The sequence below is a fragment of the Chrysochloris asiatica genome, unplaced genomic scaffold (genome assembly GCF_000296735.1).
Source record: "Chrysochloris asiatica unplaced genomic scaffold, ChrAsi1.0 scaffold00066, whole genome shotgun sequence".
Lineage (NCBI taxonomy): Eukaryota > Metazoa > Chordata > Mammalia > Afrosoricida > Chrysochloridae > Chrysochloris > Chrysochloris asiatica.
The window spans coordinates 6461650-6467462 of NW_006408584.1; positions in this window are offsets into that span (position 1 = coordinate 6461650).

Below are 5813 nucleotides of genomic sequence, written 5' to 3' on the forward strand. Positions count from 1 at the left end.
AGCCTCATCTTTCTCCCGCGGAGCGGCTGGTAGTTTCGAACCGCTGACCTTAAGGTTCGCAGCCCGATTCGTAACCACTACGCTACCAGAGCTCCTTATATCTATATATAGATATAGATATATACATATATGTTACTATAGTGTATAGTGCTTGGTGATCAAGAATACAATCACTATTAGTGTATTTGGTGCTACAGCTTTGAGTTGTACAAATGTCAGTGCTTTGAAAAAAAGACAAAAGATCTTAGTTTCATCATGAAAATAATTTGACTTCTTGTACTTGTTTTGTGTCAAGATTAGAATATTTCAAACATCTTACTTTTAAGACAACTGCTTTAAAAGTTTAAAAATGGCTGTGAGGGATTTGTAAACCCATATTTGTGCTCAGTCAAGTATTATAATGCAATGCGCAAAGATCTGGAGTTAGAAAACCAAAAAGGAAAGAACATGATTAGCATTTCTCAAGTTGAAAGAACTGAAGAAAAATTCAGGCCTCAACTTGAAATACTGAAGGATTTTATGAGCAAAATACTGAATGATGCAGAAAGCATCAAAAGAAGATGAAAGTTACAGACAGAGTCAATGTAACAAAAAGAAATGGCCCATGTTCAATCATTTCTACAAGTAGCATATGACCAAGAAAAAATGGTAGTGAAGAAAGAAGCTCAAACTGCAATAAAGGCACTCACAAAAAACACAAGACTTTAAGAATAGATGGAATATAAATTGAAATCTTTCTACTAATTGATGTAGCACTGGAGGCATTCAATCATCTATGCCAAGAAATTTGAAAGACAATTACCTTGCCAACTCATTGAAAGAGATCCATATTAATGCCTATTGCAAAGAGAGGTGACTTAACAGAAAGTAGAAATAATTTAGTAAGAACATTAATATAACTTCCAAGTAAAATTTTTCTGCAGACAATTAAAAAATATCTGCAACAGTATATTGACAGGGAAATTCCAGAAACTCAATCTTGTTTCAGAAAAGGATATAGAACTAAAGACATCATTATTGATATTTGATAGATCATGGCTTAAAAGAGAATACCAGAAAGATATTTTCTTATGCTTTATTGACTGTGCAAAGCCTTTTGACTATGTGAATCATGACAAGCTATGGATAACATTGTGAACTATAGGTATTCCAGAACACTTGATTGTGCTCATGAGGAACCTATACATAGAACAAGAGGCAATCATATGAACAGAACAAAAGATAGTGATGAGTTTAAATTCAGGGAAGGTGTGTACCAGAGCTATATACTTTCATCATATTTATTTAATCTGTATGCTGGGAAAATAATCTGAGAGGCTGGATTATATGAAGAAGAATGTGGTATTGGTATTTCAGGAAGACTCATTAACACAAGTTATATAAAGAGGATATAACATTCCTTATTGAAAATGATGAGGATTTTAAATATTTATTGATGGACATCAAAGATCATAGCTTTCAGTAAAAATCACACCTCAATATAGTGCAAATAACTGGATTCTCACAACTGAATTAATAAATAACATAATGATAAGTGGAGAGAAGATTGAAGTCATTTTGCTTGCATCCACAATTAACACTCATGAAAGAAACAGTCAAGAAATCAAAGGATATTAGGCAAACACTGCACAAGACATCTTAAAAGTGATTAAGAGCAAAAATATCAGTTTGAGGACTAAGGCGCACCTGACCTAAAGCATGGTATTTTAAATTGCTTTGTATGAATATGAAAGAAATATAAAAGTTGCACAATAAATTAAAAAAGAGCAGATAAAATTGAGGATACAGGGACTTCCAGTTTAGGCAATAGCAGCAAAAACCAAGTAGGGGACTCTCCATTACAAAGGGACGGGAATCCCATGAAGGAAGCGCTCTTAGAACAACTCCAGAGCTCCAGATCTGCCAGAAGATCCACGACGTCAGTTTCCAGCACTTGCAAGCACTTCATAATAATAGGAAAATACTGTGAGTTAGGAATCTGGAGACAGGACTCCCTTGGCAGCCAAACTGTCCTGGCAGAGTTTAGAGGGCAGCCACAGTCAGTCTGGCTCAGAAAATCGGAGCTAAAAGTGGTGCAGAGACATTTGAAAAAAAAAAAAGAGAGAGAGAGAGAGAGAGACACACACACAGGAGACTACACATTTCTCTCTCTTTTTCCCTGTCCCAACTTCAGCCCAGACAACATCAGGCAGGACAGTTTTCTAATAGTACAGAAAGAGGGAGCTTGGCGGCGACTTAAGACGTCACAAACAGAGACATAGCCCTAAAATTTTCTCTGGCAGGACCCTTGGCAGCTTTACGCATTGGAGTCAATTCTGACTCAAGGCAACCTTGTGCAGGGTTTCTGGGGCTGTGGGTCTGTGCAGAAGCATAGCATCTCACCTTTCTCCCGCAGTGAGGCTGGTGGTTTCAAGCTGGTGACCTTGTGGTTCATGGACCCATTCACAGCCGCTGTGCTACCTGAGCTTTCTGTGCAGGACCCATACAAAGCAATCTGTAAAACTCCAACATAAAAGGAATCAATCATCTCAAGAATTGTGCTGTGCACACACAGATATCTAACTGACCTTCAGAGAAAAAAATATCTCCTCCCAATCTATCTCCCATTAACTGCTCAATATCTACTTGCACACCTGTATTGTAGTGACTAAAGGAGGGACCTGAGAGAGCGGACACCCTCACCCACTGCTGGAGGGTTCTACCTTGCAAGCACACTGCCTGTGTAGCTCAGAACAGACGACCACAGCTTCATTTCTGTTGCAAAGTGGTGATTTTTGTCTCTGCATTTATATTACTTTTGCTTTTGGTCCTTTTGATCACACATCATTCCTGGAGGTGGGAGTTTTTTTTCCTAATGTTATCCAAGAAGAGATGGCAGTCATAGCCATATAGCCAAGCTATAAGTATACCTCACAATATTCCACCACTGAGACAAGAGCCAACAACACCTGCTAAACATTACATGCAAAAAGGGAAGCCTATCTTCTGATCATATTCACCAGGAGACAACCAGTAAGCAAACAACACAAGTTTAAGCATTCACTTAGGCTTTAAAATAAAACAAATATAACTATCAGAAATGATGAAGAAAAAAGAACAAATGATATTGAAACTTGCCCTGAAACAGAAGACAGCAGCTGAGACAAATGAGCTAGAGACAGACAAAGGCTTCCTAGAGGAGGAAGAACAGGTTTTGGATATGCCTGACAAAGAATTTGGAAGAATGATATAGAAACAAATTCAAATGCTCTGAAAAGGGGTGGAAGAAAACAAGGAAGAAGTAAGGAAAATACTACAGAAGCAAACAAATAATATTGATATAGCATTGGAAACAATTCAAAACCTGCAAAAAGATGTCCAGATGATTAATAATAAGAAATCAGAAATGGACAATATGCTGAAATGGGAAAGGAGCAAAATAGAAGAGATGGAAGCCAGAAGTAGTGAACTGGAAGACAAATCACTCAATGCTGCTAAGATGGAGGAACAAGGTAAAAGAAGTATAAAGAAGTCTGAAGAGAATCTAAGATTCATGCTAAATAACATGAAGAGGAACAACTTAAGGATTATTGTCATTACAGAACAGGAAGAATCAGAGAAGTCCACAGAGGAAATAGTTGAAGAACTTTTGGAAGAAAATTTCCCTAACATCTTAAAAGATACGAAGATAAACATTCAAGAAGCCGAATGTACCCCCAGGAAGAATAGATTCCAAAAGAAAGTCACCAAGACATATAATAATCAAGCTCTCCAAAATCACAGACAAGGAAATAATACTAAAAGTGGCCAGGGAGAAGAGAAATGTCACTTATAAAGGCAAGCAAATTAAATTAAGCTCTGATTTCTCAGTACAAACCATGCAGGCAAGAAGGCGATGGGGAGACATATACAAAGCCCTAAAAGAAAAAAAAAGAAAAAAAAAACTGTCAACTAAGAATCATCTATCCAGAAAAATTATCAATCAAATATGATGGTGTGATAAAGACATTCCAGGATAAACAGAATCTGAGAGATTTTTTCAAAACCAACACAGCACTTCAAAACATCCTAAAGGGAGTCTGGTGGACTGAAAGGTAACAAGAACAGACAGCAAACAGAGATTGACAGGCGTGGCAACACCACCTGGAACTCAGTCAACAGATAGCAGAGTCTAGAACAGAACAAAACACAACAACAAACTCAAAGGAGCTGGGAGGTCAACTGAAGATCAAAATTATATCAATGTCAAAGAAAGGACAAACGTAGCAACAAAGACCCAGGTGATGAGGATGTCAGGTAAATTACAGGATACAATGGATTCTCTTAAATGGAGAGAAAAGTTAATAGACTATAAGGTAACCCAAAAGAAAGTTAATACTTCACAACTTACCATGAAAATGAACTTCCAAGCAGAACAGCAAACATGAAAACTAAAAAGAAACAGACAAGAAATAGCACAAAAAAACACAAACCCAACACAAGAAGGCATGCATACCAAAAGAACGAACAGTACTACCAAAAAAGTAACATAGTGGCAGCAATTAATTCACACCTATCTATAATTACATTGAATGACAATGGATTGAATGCACAAATGAAGGGACAGAGAGTGGCAGAATAGATAAGAAAATAAGACCTTTCAATATGCTATCTGCAAGAGACACACCTTACACACAAAGACAAAAACAGACTAAGAGTTAAAGGCTGGAAAAAAACTTCCCAAGGTAACTGAAACAGTAAAAAAGCATGAGTGACAATACTAATCTCCAACAAAGTAAACTTTAATATAAAAACCAGCCTAAGAGCAAAGAAGGATACTATATCATGATGAAAAGGTCAATTGAGCAAGACGACATAACCATAATAAATATCTGCACTTCCAATGAAAGATCACCAAGATATATGAAGCAAACGACAGAACAACCAGAAAGAAACTCAACAAAGTAACAGAAGAACTAAACAACACAATCAACCAACATGATCTCATAGATATATACAGAGCATTCAATCCAAAAACATATACACAAGCACAATATACATTCTTCTCCAGTGCACATGAAACATTTTCCAGAATTGACCATGTGCTAGGTCACAAAGCAAGCCACCATAAATTTATAAACATCAAAATTCTACAGAATATCTTCTCAGACCACAATGCTATAACCAGAAATCAGCAATAACAAGACCAAGGCAATGAAGTTGAATACACGGAAACTGAACAGCACCTTCCTGAAAAGCGACTGCATAAAAGAAGAAATGAAACGTGAATTCACAAGTTCCTAAAAACAAATGAGGATGAAAACACTACATTCCAAAATCTTTGGGACATGGTGAAAGCAGTGTTGATAGACAATTTACTGCGACTAATGCACACATCCAAAACAGGAATGAGACAAAATTAACACAGCATCTTCAACAATTAGAAGCAGACCAGCAGAGGGAAACTACAGTCACCAAAAGAAGGGCAATAATAAAGATAAGAGCAGAAATAAATGAGATGGAAAACAGAAAAAATATAGAACGAATCAATAGGACAATAAGCTGGTTCTTTGAAAGGATTAATAAAATTAACAAACCATTAGCAAAACTGACAAAAGAAAAGAGGGAGAGGACACAAATAACTCACATTAGAAACCACATGGGCGATGTCACAATGGAACCAAATGGAATCAAAAGGAAAATAACAGAATACTGTCAAGAGCTGTGATCCAACAAATTTGAAAACTTAGAAGAGATGTATAGTGTAGTGGTTATGAATCGGACTGTGAACCTCACGGTCAGCAGTTCGAAACTACCAGCTGTTCCGCGGGAGAAAGATGACGCTTTCTGCTCCC